This window comes from Engystomops pustulosus, chromosome 1 (assembly GCF_040894005.1).
Source record: "Engystomops pustulosus chromosome 1, aEngPut4.maternal, whole genome shotgun sequence".
In the NCBI taxonomy this organism is placed as follows: Eukaryota; Metazoa; Chordata; class Amphibia; order Anura; family Leptodactylidae; genus Engystomops; species Engystomops pustulosus.
The window spans coordinates 41,407,009-41,422,114 of NC_092411.1; positions in this window are offsets into that span (position 1 = coordinate 41,407,009).

Here is a 15,106-nt window from a genome sequence, read left to right on the forward strand (position 1 = left end):
CCATCCTTGACACCAGACCTTGCTCCAAGAGTCTCCGCCTCACAGTGCGTGCTGGTAGCCCAATCCCGAAGCTGAAACACTTTTAAGAGATAGTCCTGGCGCTTGCTGGCCCTTCTTGGGCGCCCTGGAGCCTTTTTGGCAACAATGGAACCTCTTTCCTTGAATTCCTTGATGATGTGATAGATTGTTGGCTGAGGTGCAATCTTTCTAGCTGCGATACTCTTCCCTGTTAGGCCAGTTTTGTGCAGTGCAATGATGACTGCACGTGTTTCTTTAGAGATAACCATGAAGAGTTAACAGAAGAGAAACAATGATGCCAAGCACCAGCCTCCTTTTAAAGTGTCCAATGGTGTGATTGTTACTTAATCATGACAGATTGATCTCCAGCCCTGTCCTCATCAGCACCCGCACCTGTGTTACTGGAGCAATCACTGAAATGATGTTAGCTGCTCCTTTTATGGCAGGCCTGCAATGAAGTTGAAAAGGGTTTTAGGGGAAAAAGTTAATTTTCTAGGCAAATATTGACTTTGCAATTAATTGCTGTTAAGCTGATCACTCTTTATAACATTCTGGAGTATATGCAAATTGCCATTATAAAACCTAATGCTGTAGACTTTGTAAAAATTAACATTTGTATCATACTTAAAACTTTTGTCCATGACTGTAGTTTTGCTGTTACACAGGAAAGGTTGGAGAAGGAGCCACTAGTAATAATTTTTCTTCTAGCACTCTACATCATGCTTCAGCCCCCAAAAGAATTGTATAGTCATGTTAGGAAGTCAGGTTGGTGCAGAATATTCTTTAAGATCCAGACATTTTTCAGGTTTTGACATTCACCTATTTTCTGGCCAGGGCCAATATTGGAGCTTTAAACAGGTGAGAAGATTGGATGTAGAATTTGAAAGTCGAAAAACTTTTGGGTAGCATGTAGTCCTTGTCGATGGGACCAGTCCAAAAACATCTTGAGTTTCTTTGTATTCATCTACAGTCCGGGGTTAGAGATAATGAGGGAAATTCATTAAGACTGATGTTTTCAAGGCCAGTCTTAAGGTTCCCCCTGCTGGCGTCTAGTGCTCATATTGATAGGGGCGCAAACTCCACCAGTTCTGACATGTAGACAGAGTTTTGGAAGTGTGATATAAGAGACAATTTCTGATTGGTAGGGGAACATTAGTATAGATGTGTGCTTGCCCTTTAAGTGTAATGGAATATACAGTGGGTATGGAAAGTATTCAGACCCCTTTAAATGTTCCACTCTTTGTTTCACTGCAGCTAATTGGTAAGGTCAAATAAGTCATTTTTATTTGCTCATTGATGGACACACTGCAGTTCATCTTGACAGAAAGAAAACAGAATTGTAGATAATTTTTGCTAATTTATTACACGAGAAAAACTGAAATATCACATGGTTATAAGTATCCAGCCCCTTGGCTCAGTAATAAGGAAAATCCCCTAGTACTGCCATGAGTCTTCTTGGGAATGATACAACAAGTTTTGTCTGAGATCTGAGGTCCAGAGCACTCTGGAAGAGGTTTTCATCCAGGATACCTCTGTCCTTGCGCACACTTATCTTTACTTCAATTGCAACCAGTTATCCTGTCCCTTCCCCCATAGCATGATGCTGCCACCACCATGTGGGATTGTATTTGGCAGGTGATGAGCAGGTGCTTGATTTTCTCCACACATACTGTTTAGAATTAACACCAAAAAGTAAAATAGTCATCTCATTAGACCAGATAATCTTATTTCTTATAGTCTGGGAGTCCGTCATGTGTTTTTTTTTTTTTTATGGTGGGCAGTAGAGATGAGCGAACATACTCGTCCGAGCTTGATGCTCGTTCGAGCATTAGCGTACTCGAAACTGCTCGATGCTCGGACGAATACTTCGTCCGCTCGAGAAAATGGCATCTCCCGCCGTTTTGCTTTTTGGCGGCCAGAAACAGAGCCAATCACAAGCCAGGAGACTCTGCACTCCACCCAGCATGACGTGGTACCCTTACACGTCGATAGCAGTGGTTGGCTGGCCAGATCAGGTGACCCTGGAATAGACTAGCCCCTGCCTGCGCTGCTCGGATCATTCTGTGTCTGGATGCCGCTAGGGAGAGAGCTGCTGCTGGTCAGGGAAAGCGTTAGGCTGTTCTATTAGAATAGTGTTAGGCAGGAGTGATTCTACAAGAACCCAACAGCCCTTCTTAGGGCTACAATAACGTTATACATTTTTTTTTAATTTGCTTGTGGCTGGGCTTGCTGGCATTAGTAGTGAAGCTAGTACAATATTGTGAGGAATTTGCAGGGAGACTTGCTACCGTTGTGTTTAGCTCTTAGTGACACACATATCCACCTCAAACACCGAAGTGGGACAATTTATTAGGGGTTTGATTAGAATTAGGCAGAGTCTGCTGATTTATTATTTTTTTTTACCTTTATTTCATTTTATAGATCAAACTCATCTTGCAAAGCAGTGTGCTTTCATTGTCGGCTACAAAATAGCCATAGGAGAACCCCAACGGCTTACTTAGGCCTACAATAGCGTTATATTTTCCTTTTTTTTGTTTGCTTGTGGCTGGGCTTGCTGGCATTAGTAGTGCAGCTAGTACCATATTGTGAGGAATTTGCTGGGAGACCTGCGACCGTTGTGTTTAGCTCTTAGTGACACGCATATCCACCTCAAACACCGAAGTGGGACAATTTATTAGGGGTTTGATTTTATAGCTCAAACTCATCTTGCAAAGCAGTGTGCTCTCATTGTAGGCTGCAAAATAGCCATAGGAGAACCCCCACGGCTTACTTAGGCCTACAATAGCGTTATATTGCTTGTGGCTGGGCTTGCTGGCATTAGTAGTGCAGCTAGTACCATATTGTGAGGAATTTGCTGAACTGTGTCAGGCAGAATTTTGGGTTGTTTTCATGGATTCCACATCCAACTTGTTAACTTTGTCGCCACCCTGCTGTGTAATCCACAAAATATACTGGCAAACTTTTATCATTTACCAATATTATTTCAGCGCTTCTTGCGCATCTGTTTACATTCCCCTCACCCGCCATATCCTAAACTTATAAGAACGCTACTACACTTGATCTTATACAAAAGGTTCTTAGAAGTGCTGTTTGGGGAGTAGCCTAGAGACAGGGGCTTGGATTGGCGAAAGCTCGCCTGGCTGCGGAGCGCCAGTTCCATCTCAAGATCCGACTAACATAGTTTTAACTGCAGCACCTTTAATCTACTACTAGTTCACTGCCTCCATACATCGTCCCCTTATCAAACGAGCTGTGTCGGGCAGAATTTTGGGTTGTTTTCATGGCTTCCACATCAAACTTGTTAACTTTGTCGCCACCCTGCTGTGTAATCCACAAAATATACTGGCAAACTTTTATCATTTACCAATATTATTTCAGCGCTTCTTGCGCATCTGTTTACATTCCCCTCACCCGCCATATCCTAAACTTATAAGAACGCTGTCACGGGTGGTCCCGCGACTCATATCGCGGGTCGCGGGCTCACCCGTGCTCCCCGGGGCTCGCTGGCGCAGCGCCGGCGCAGCTCACCTCTCCCCGTTCCTGTGTCTCCGTCTGGCTCCGTGCGCGCGCGTCCCCTTCAGAAGATTTAAAGGGCCAGCGCACCGCTGATTGGTGCGCTGGCTGAACACTTCACCTTTAAAAGGCAAGTACCTCCCTTATTACCTTGCCGGATCTTTGTGCCTCACAGCCTTAGAGAAAGCTCTGTTGCGATTTGCCTGCGTTCCAGTGTCTTCTGCGTTCCTGTGTTTCCTGCGTGCCTGACTCCTTCCGTGTTCCTGTGTTACCTGACTACCTTCGTGTTCCCGTGTACCAGTGTTCCTCCGTATTGCTGTCGTGAGTTCTGTGTTCCCGTACCCTTCTGCTTGGACCTCCTGTTGCTGACCCCGGTTTGGACCCTGACGTTGCATCTCTGCCGCCTGCCCTGACCCCGTGCCTGGACTGTGACCTCGAGCTTGACTACTGTTTCTGTATCTCAACCTTGGCCGCCACTGCAGACAAGTCACGCCTGAGGAACGACCTGGTGGTACCACGCCGCAGCTTGTCTAACCCGCTTTGCGGCGGGCTCTGGTGAAAACCGGGTACCACTTAGACTCCGGTCCCAGGTAGTGGCTTGTGCCATCGTCTGCAGTGGTCCAGCGGATCCACATCCCGCAAGCCTGACAGTAAGATCCGGCCATGGATCCCGCCGAGGTTTCGCCTCCCAGCAAGCCAGATCTTGCCACTATTGTAATCCACCAATCCCGGCAGATTGCTGCACAGCGCGATCAATCGGAGCAAGTCACCGCCATGTTGCAACAACTGCTAGCTAACCAGCAACAAGTTCCTGAGGCTGCTATTGCGACTCCTTCTGCACCGACTGCTCTACCTGCTGTTGAACCCAGAATGCGTCTGTCCATGCCCACCAAGTATGATGGCGATTCCAAGATGTGCAGGAGCTTTATAACTCAGTGCTCTCTGCACATAGAACTTATGCCAAGCCAATTTATCACGGAGCGTGCCAAGGTGGCGTTTATAATCAGCCTTCTCTCTGGGAAAGCCCTGGCCTGGGCTACTCCCCTTTGGGACCGGAACGACCCAGTCACGGCTTCCCTTGCGGCCTTTCTGTTTGAATTCCGGTCTGTATTCGAGGAACCGGCTCGGGCCTCCTCCCCTGAGTCTGCCTTGCTAAATTTACGTCAGGGGACTTCCTCCGTCGGAGAGTACGCCGTCCAGTTCCGCACCTTGGCGTCAGAACTCTCCTGGAACGACGCGGCTTTGTCGGCAGCTTTTAAGAAGGGTCTGTCTTTTCAGGTTAAGGACGCACTGGCCGCTCGTGATCTGCCCTCCTCTCTGAGTGACCTCATCTCTCTGGCCACCCGAATTGATGTGCGGTTCAGAGAGCGTGCTGAAGAGTCACGTTTTGAACAACTTCCACTCCGTCCACGACGCCCTCCTCGCCTAGCTCCTACCTTCCAGAGACCATTCCAGCCTCCGGTCACGCTACCTGCAGAGGAGTCTATGGAAGTGGACAGAGCCAAATTGTCACCGCAGGAGCGTACCAGAAGACGCCAAGGAAACCTCTGCCTCTACTGCGCTAGTCCTGAGCATTTCCTTGGGTCTTGTCCCATTCGACCCCAACGTCCGGGAAATGCCAGCACCTAGGGTTCTTGGGAGAAGCGTCCCTAGGTGTGAGCAGTGCTTCTCCACGCTTGTTGATTCCGGTGCTTCTCAGTGTTGGTGCCGGCAACCAGACCCAAGTTTCTGCCTTCCTGGACTCCGGCTCCGCAGGGAACTTCATGGATGCCGCACTGGTTTCCCGGTATCACTTTCCAGTGGTCCTACTTAACAAGCCACTGGTTATTTCCTCAGTTAGCGGACAAGTCCTCTCTGATCCGGTGCGATATCGCACTAAGCCTTTAACTATGCAAGTTGGTGCTCTACACAAGGAGAAGTTGTCCTTCCTGGTGCTACCTCGCTCTACTTCGTCTCTTCTGCTAGGTCTTCCATGGTTGCAGAGCCACGCACCAGTCCTTGATTGGAGGACGGGAGAAGTTCTTCGTTGGGGTCCGGATTGTCGGTCTCGTTGCTTAGAAGTTCCTCACCCTGTACCTGACTTGCCAACTACCTTTGGCGACAAGTCTCTGAAGAACCTTCCTGCGTGCTACCGAGACTATGCCGACGTTTTTTCTGAGAAGCAAGCGGAGGTTCTGCCTCCACACCGTGCCTATGACTGTCCCATCGACTTAATACCGGGTACGTCTCCTCCTCGAGGACGAGTGTACCCGTTATCAGTGCCTGAGACCGAAGCCATGTCTGCCTACATAAAGGAAAATCTGGAGAAAGGATTCATCCGGAAGTCTTCTTCCACCGCTGGAGCTGGTTTCTTCTTTGTATCCAAGAAGGATGGGTCCCTCCGTCCGTGCATTGATTACCGCGGCCTCAATAAAGTCACAATAAAAAACCGCTATCCCTTGCCTCTCATCACCGAACTCTTTGACCGCCTACGGGGTGCCAAGGTTTTCACCAAGCTGGATCTACGAGGGGCATACAACCTCATTCGTATTCGGGAAGGCGACGAGTGGAAGACAGCTTTCAATACCCGTGATGGCCATTTTGAGTATTTGGTGATGCCTTTTGGACTCTGCAATGCTCCAGCGGTTTTTCAAGAATTTGTTAACAATATTTTCAGAGACTTGCTCTACTTTTGTGTCATAGTCTACTTGGACGACATTTTGGTGTTTTCCCCAGACCTACAGTCTCATCAGACCCACGTCTGTCAGGTTCTCCGACGCTTAAGGACCAACCGTTTATATGCCAAACTCGAGAAATGCCTATTTCACCAGAGTAGGCTTCCGTTTCTGGGATACATCATTTCGAATAAAGGACTTCAGATGGACCCTTCCAAGTTGGCAGCTGTACTTCAGTGGCCTCGTCCAGTCGGGTTACGTGCCATACAAAGATTTCTGGGCTTCGCCAATTATTATCGACAATTCATTCCTCACTTCTCCTCCCTGGTGGCTCCCATCGTGGCATTGACTAAGAAGGATGCCAACCCGAGACTATGGCCTCCGGCTGCTGAAGAAGCCTTCACTAGGTTGAAGTCCGCCTTTGCTTCTGCGCCAGTACTCTCAAGGCCTGACACGGAGAGGTCTTTCCAATTAGAGGTTGACGCCTCATCTGTGGGTGCAGGGGCCGTCCTCACTCAGAAGGGGCCCAAGGGTCGTACCCTCACCTGCGGTTTTTTCTCAAAGACTTTCACACCTGCCGAAAGAAATTATTCCATTGGTGATCGGGAACTCTTGGCCATAAAGTTAGCCTTGGAGGAATGGCACTATCTACTGGAGGGAGCTTGTCATCCGGTACATATTTATACCGACCACAAGAACCTCCAGTATCTCCAGACCGCTCAGCGTCTTAATCCTCGACAGGCTCGTTGGTCTCTCTTCTTCTCCCGATTTGATTATTTAATACATTTCCGTCCTGCAGAGAAGAACGTTAAAGCCGATGCCCTCTCTCGTGCTTCAGATGTGGTTGGAGAAGATCCCGTTCCTAGACATATTGTTCCTCTGGAACGACTGGTTCAGGCTGCTCCAGTGGATCTCCGGCAGCTTCCACCAGGCAAGACGTTTGTCCGACCTGCTCTTCGGAAGAGAATTTTTACTTGGGGACATTGCTCTCGTGTGGCTGGGCACCCTGGAGTGCAGCGTTCTATAGCCTTCATTTCCCGTTACTATTGGTGGCCAGACCTGGCCAAGGATGTACGGGATTTTGTGGGTTCCTGCATTTCCTGTGCTCGTAATAAGCCATCTCGCCTTAAACCTGCTGGTCTCCTGATGCCGTTGCCGATACCCAGCCACCCGTGGACACACATAGCCATGGACTTCATCACTGACCTTCCATTGTCCTCTGGGAATACTGTCATTTGGGTGGTAACTGACCGGTTCTCTAAAATGTCCCATTTTATCCCGTTGCCTGGACTGCCATCTGCACCATGCCTAGCCAGTCTATTCTTCAGTCACATCTTTCGACTGCATGGATTGCCATTACACATTGTTTCGGATCGAGGGGTTCAGTTTGTCTCCTGCTTCTGGCGATCTCTGTGTAGCCAATTACAGGTGAAACTGGACTTTTCCTCTGCATACCATCCACAGTCTAATGGACAAGTAGAGAGAGTCAACCAAACTCTAGGCTGCTATCTTCGCCATTTCGTCTCGGCCCGCCAGGACGACTGGTCCGCTTTATTGCCATGGGCGGAGTTCTCATACAATTCCTTGAACTCAGAGACTTCTGGTTCTTCTCCCTTCTTCATCGTGTATGGACAGCATCCACGTCCTCCTCTTCCTCTACCTGTGCCCACTGATGTTCCTGCTGCTGATGTGCTGATACGAGATCTGAAGACCATCTGGGAGCAGACTCGCCTTTGCTGCAGGCCTCTGCTCGCACTAAACTCCAGGCCGACAAAAAACGCAGGCCTCCTCCAGTCTTTTCTCCTGGTGACAAGGTCTGGTTATCCGCTAGATACATCCGGTTGAAGATTCCTGGGTACAAGCTTGGTCCTCGATTCTTGGGTCCTTTTGTGGTTCTTTCCCGCATAAATCCAGTCTCCTACAAACTGCGCCTTCCCTCCACCATGCTCATCCCAAACTCCTTCCATGTCTCCCTACTTAAGCCTGTCATCCTGAACCGCTTCTCCCGGCAGGTACCTCCTCCTGCTCCGGTGCCTGACTCCTCGGACGTCTATGAGGTGAAGGAGATCCTCGACATGAAGATGGTGAGAGGGAAGCGGTTCTTCTTGGTTGACTGGAAGGGGTTCGGGCCAGAAGAGAGATCCTGGGAGCCTGAAGACAACATCCTGGACCATGACCTCCTACAGAAGTTTCTACAGCCCAAGAGGAGGGGGAGGCCGAAGGGGGGGGGGTACTGTCACGGGTGGTCCCGCGACTCATATCGCGGGTCGCGGGCTCACCCGTGCTCCCCGGGGCTCGCTGGCGCAGCTCACCTCTCCCCGTTCCTGTGTCTCCGTCTGGCTCTGTGCGCGCGCGTCCCCGTCCACTAGGGCGCGCGCGCGGCACCTTCAGAAGATTTAAAGGGCCAGCGCACCGCTGATTGGTGCGCTGGCTGAACACTTCACCTTTAAAAGGTGAAGCCTCCCTTATTACCTCCCTTATTACCTTGCCGGATCTTTGTGCCTCACAGCCTTAGAGAAAGCTCTGTTGCGATTTGCCTGCGTTCCAGTGTCTTCTGCGTTCCTGTGTTTCCTGCGTGCCTGACTCCTTCCGTGTTCCTGTGTTACCTGACTACCTTCGTGTTCCCGTGTACCAGTGTTCCTCCGTATTGCTGTCGTGGGTTCTGTGTTCCCGTACCCTTCTGCTTGGACCTCCTGTTGCTGACCCCGGTTTGGACCCTGACGTTGCATCTCTGCCGCCTGCCCTGACCCCGTGCCTGGACTGTGACCTCGAGCTTGACTACTGTTTCTGTATCTCAACCTTGGCCGCCACTGCAGACAAGTCACGCCTGAGGAACGACCTGGTGGTACCACGCCGCAGCTTGTCTAACCCGCTTTGCGGCGGGCTCTGGTAAAAACCGGGTACCACTTAGACTCCGGTCCCAGGTAGTGGCTTGTGCCATCGTCTGCAGTGGTCCAGCGGATCCACATCCCGCAAGCCTGACAAATGCTACTACACTTGATCTTATACAAAAGGTTCTTAGAAGTGCTGTTTGGGGAGTAGCCTAGAGACAGGGGCTTGGATTGGCGAAAGCTCGCCTGGCAGCGGAGCGCCAGCTCCATCTCAAGATCCGACTAACATAGTTTTAACTGCAGCACCTTTAATCTACTACTAGTTCACTGCCTCCATACATCGTCCCCTTATCAAACGAGCTGTGTCAGGCAGAATTTTCAGGTGTTTCACCAGATACATAGTGGAACGCGGCCCATCTGTCGCCGCCATGCTGGAGACCTGACGTTGCAATCATAGCAGCGCAATATGGATGCCCCATACTGTCGCTCTTAATCATGGAACCATTTCCGTAAAAACAATTAAAAATAGAACCACTATGCTATTCCATTATTCCTAGGTGAAATATTCAAACGACCCGGCCTGCTTTGAAAATTCTAATTTTCTGGCCCCCAGGCCCATTTTGGGTGGGGAGGAGCCGAGAGACAGGGGCTTGGACAGGCGAAATCTCGCCTGGCAGTGGACCGCCAGCTCCATCCCAAGATTAGGCAGCCTCAGAGGCATCCATGCATGCTGCCGCTGCTGTTTCCTGTCCATTTTGCCTCCACGATCCTCCACAGCGTCCACCAATGTCTCATTTCAACTCTCTATACACCAGGCGCTGGAGCACGAGAGGATATGCAGCACATCATCCCCTTATCAAACGAGCTGTGTCAGGCAGAATTTTCAGGTGTTTCACCAGATACATAGTGGAACTCGGCCCATCTGTCGCCGCCATGCTGGAGACCTGAAGTTGCAATCATAGCAGCGCAATATGAATGCCCCATACTGTCGCTCTTAATCATGGAAGTTGTCTCCATGGCTGCCTCCACATGTTGTTCCCTTATCAAAAGAGCTGTGTCAGGCTCATTTTTAGGGTGTTTCACCAGATACGTTATGGAACTTGGTCACTATGTCGCCACCATGCTGTGTTATCGACTAAATATACCGTCAACCTTTTGTTCACATAGGAAATCATTTCACCTCCTTTGTTGAAACCTGAGTCCATTTAGGGTATGTCGCCATGACACTCTCTAGCCTGCCGCTGCTGCTGCCTCTGCATGCCGTCCCCTATAGTGTCAGGGTCAATTATTGCATGTTTTAGATGCTATCTAGCCTCATTCGGTCACTCTGTCATGGCCATGCTGTTGCCCATAATTTTGGCATAATGGTGCGATTAAGCAGCCTCAGAGGCATCCATGCATGCTGCCCCTGCTGTTTCCTGTCCATTTCCGTGGTGTTTCTATCCTTTTCTGAGGTTCCCAGGTGTTTGGCCAAGCTTCCCTGTGCAGAGCCTTTGTCCCCTTGAAAAATGCTCGAGTCTCCCATTGACTTCAATGGGGCTCGTTATTCGAGACGAGCACTCGAGCATCGGGAAAAGTTCGTCTCGAATAACGAGTACCCGAGCATTTTAGTGCTCGCTCGTCTCTAGTGGGCAGGCTTTCATGCGTCTTGCATTGAGGAGAGGCTTCTGCGGCACACTCTGCCATAAAGCCATGACTGAGGGAGGCTGCAGTTATAGTTGACTTTGGGGTTCTTCTTTACCTCTCTCACCAAGGCTCTTCTCCCACAATTGCTTAGTTTGGCTGGACGGCCAGGTCAAGGAAGATTTGGGGTCCCAAACTTTTTCCATTTAAGGATTATGGAGGTCACTGTGCTCTTAGGAACATTGAGTGCTGTAGAAATTCTTTTGTAATATTGGCTAGATAAGCGCCTTGCCACAATTATGTCTCTGAGCTCCTTGAGCCGTTCATAAGACCTCATGCTTCTCATCTGCTCTGACTTGCATTGTGAGCTGTGAGGCCTTGTATAGGCAGGTGTGTGCCTTTCCTAATCAAGTCCAATCAGTTTAATTAAACACAGATGGACTCCAATTAAGGATAAGAACTATGAGTTAAATATTACTGTCACAGCAAAGGGTCTGAATATTTATGACCAACTGATATATCAGTTTTTCTAGTTTAATAAATTAGCAAAAATATCTACATTTCATTTTTTTCTGTCAGGGTGGGGCAGAGTGTGCGTTAATGAGCAAAAGAAAAGAACTATGTCTTCCTCCTGTCACTTATCAAGCAAACACCAGATATATACCAAGCTCCAGGCTTCTCTGCAGTCACTTTCATCTTGGACTTTGTATATAAGATGACGGCTGATGACTGGTTGTAGCTGCAGAATTTTCATTTTTTAAATTATTTTATATTGTTCCCTTATAAAGAATGGCTGGACCATTATACAAGCTCTTATAACTCATCCTCATAGACTGTAAGCTCTTGTGTCACCCCCTCATCCTCATAGAATGTAAGCTCTTGTGTCCCCCCCTCATCCTCATAGACTGTAATATCTTGTTTCCCCCTCCCCCATCCTCATAGACTGTAAGCTCTTGTGTCACTCCCTTATCCTCATAGACTATAAGCTCTTGTGTCACCCCCTCATCCTCATAGACTGTAAGCTCTTGTGTCCCCCCTCCTCCTCATAGACTGTAAGCTCTTGTGTCCCCCCTAATCCTTATAGACTGTAAGCTCTTGTGTCACTCCCTTATCCTCATAGACTGTAAGCTCTTGTGTCACCCCCTCATCCTCATAGACTGTAAGCTCTTGTGTCACCCCCTCATCCTCATAGACTGTAAGCTCTTGTGTCACCCCCTCATCCTCATAGAATGTAAGCTCTTGTGTCCCCCACTCATCCTCATAGACTGTAAGCTCTTGTGTCACCCCCTCTTCCTCATAGACTGTAATATCTTGTTTCCCCCTCCCCCATCCTCATAGACTGTAAGCTTTTGTGTCACTCCCTTATCCTCATAGACTGTAAGCTCTTGTGTCACTCCCTTATCCTCATAGACTGTAAGCTCTTGTGTCACCCCTCATCCTCATAGACTGTAAGCTATTGTGTCAGCCCCTCATCCTCATAGACTGTAAGCTCTTGTGTCACCCCCACATCCTCATATACTGTAAGCTCTTGTGTCCCCCCTCCTCCTCATAGACTGTAAGCTCTTGTGTCACCCCCTCATCCTCATAGACTGTAAGCTCTTGTGTCACCCCCCACATCCTCATATACTGTAAGCTCTTGTGTCCCCCCTCCTCCTCATAGACTGTAAGCTCTGGTGTCCCCCCTCATCCTCATCCTCATAGACTGTAAGGTCTTGTGCCCCCCTAATCCTCATAGACTGTAAGCTCTTGTGTCATCCCCTCATCCTCATAGACTGTAAGCTCTTGTTCCCCCCTCCCCTCATCCTCATAGACTGTAAGCTCTTGTTTCCCCATCCCCCATCCTCATAGACTGTAAGCTCTTGTGTCCCCCCCTAATCCTCATAGACTGTAAGCTCTTGTGTCACCTCCTCATCCTCATAGACTGTAAGCTCTTGTGTCCCCCCCTAATCCTCATAGACTGTAAGCTCTTGTGTCACCTCCTCATCCTCATAGACTGTAAGCTCTTGTGTCCCACCCTAATCCTCATAGACTGTAAGCTCTTGTGTCACCCCCTCATCCTCATAGACTGTAAGCTCTTGTTTCCCCCTCCCACATCCTCATAGACTGTAAGCTCTTGTGTCATCCCCTCATCCTCATAGACTGTAAGCTCTTGTTTCCCCCTTCCCCATCCTCATAGACTGTAAGCTCTAGTGTCCCCCCCCCTAATCCTCATAGACTGTAAGCACTTGTGTCCCCCCTAATCCTCATAGACTGTAAGCTCTTGTGTCACCCCCTCATCCTCATAGACTGTAAGCTCTTGTTTCCCCCTCCCCCATCCTCATAGACTGTAAGCTCTTGTGTCACCCCCTCATCCTCATAAACTGTAAGCTCTTGTGTCACTCCCTTATCCTCATAGACTGTAAGCTTTTGTGTCACCCCCTCATCCTCATAGACTGTAAGCTCTTGTTTCGCCCTCCCCTCATCCTCATAGACTGTAAGCTCTTGTTTCCCCCTCCCCCATCCTCATAGACTGTAAGCTCTTGTGTGCCCCCCCCTAATCCTCATAGACTGTAAGCTCTTGTGTCCCCCCTCATCCTCATAGACTGTAAGCTCTTGTGTCACTCCCTAATCCTCATAGACTGTAAGCTCTTGTGGCACCCCCTCATCCTCATAGACTGTAAGCTCTTGTGTCACCCCCTTCATCCTCATAGACTGTAAGATCTTGTGTCACCTCCTCATCCTCATATCTTGTGTCACCCCCTTCATCCTCATAGACTGTAAGCTCTTGTGTCACCCCCTTCATCCTCATAGACTGTAAGATCTTGTGTTACCCCCTTCATCCTCATAGACTGTAAGATCTTGTGTCACCCCCTCATCCTCATAGATTGTAAGCTCTTGTGTCACCCCCTTCATCCGCATAGTCTGTAAGCTCTTGTGAGCAGGATCCTCACTCCTATTGTTCCATATGAATGTTTGTGCTCTGTAATGTAATATTATATTTGTATATGTGCCCTATGATTTGTAAAGCGCTACAGAATATGATGGAGCTATATAAATAAAGCCTATAGTTGTTATTATTATTTAAATGAGGGCCGGTTTATAAGGGGGGGGGGACCCGGGTGCGAGCCCCAGGGCCCCCACCAAATGTGGGCGATCAGAGCAGTCGCACGACTGTCCGTTTCACCCACTGTGTATTTGGGTCCGGGCTGTAACTATGGGGGACATGGGGCAACCCGACTTAAACCTATGGCAGAGCCAGGGAACAATAAGTTCCCTGCTTTGCCATTTGCCGATCAAACTAAGATGGCGGCACCTTGCTGGATGCCATCTTTATACACGTCCGAGGATAACTGCGAGGGAAGAAGCTGAGGACAAAGCGCATTCGGGGAACGGAGGAAGGTGAAGTACAATTTTATTATATATTACCTTGGAGTTAGTTATTATCGGAGGTGTTTTAAATTTTAGGCTGATATAATGATGAAATCATGCTTCTAACCCTCCAATTGAAGGGTTAAGAGCATGATTTCATTTATATAGTTATAATACGGGAACTGTATATAGTTAGTTATTATAGGGGAGTGCATATGGGTACGGGGGGGGGGTTTATGGTTGTGTATATAGTTATTATAGGGGAACTGTATATAGTTAGTTGATATAGGGGGTGCATATAGTTATTACGGGGGGGGTACATAGTTATTATAGGTGTGTGTATAGTTATAATAGTGGGTCTGTATACAGTTAGATATTATAGGAGGGTGCATATAGTTTTTATGGGGTTATATATTTATAACAGGAGACTGTATATAGTTATTATAGGGTGTGTTTCTAGTTATTATGGGAGTCTGTATATAGTTGTTATAGGGGTTGTTGGGGGAGCTGTATATAGTGTTCCTGGGGGAACTGTTGTAGTGATTGCTGGGAGAGCTGTATCTAGTGGTTGCTGGGGGAGCTGTATATAGTGATTGCTGGGGGAGCTGTATATAGTTATAGGGGGCTGTATTTAGTGACTGCTGGGGGAGCTGTATATAGGTATAAGGGGCTGTATATAGTGGTTGCTGGGGGAGCTGTATATAGTGGTTGCTCGAGGAGCTGTATATACTGATTGCTGGGGGAGCTGTATATAGTGATTGCTGGGGGAGCTGTATATAGTGATTGCTGGGGGAGCTGTATATAGTTATAGGGGGCTGTATATAGTGATTGCTGGGGGAGCTGTATATAGTTATTGGGGGCTGTATATAGTGATTGCTGGAGGAGCTGTATATAGTGATTGCTGGAGGAGCTGTATATAGTGATTGCTGGGGGTGCTGTATATATTTATAGGGGGCTGTATATAGTTATTGATGGGGGCCTGTGTATAGTGATTTCTGTTCTTTGTCTGGACTACATTCAATGGGGGCGCCCACCAGATTTTACGCTTAGAGGCCCCCACCAACCTTAATCCAACCCTGATTATAATTATTATAATAATACCAATTGGGTGAAATTAAA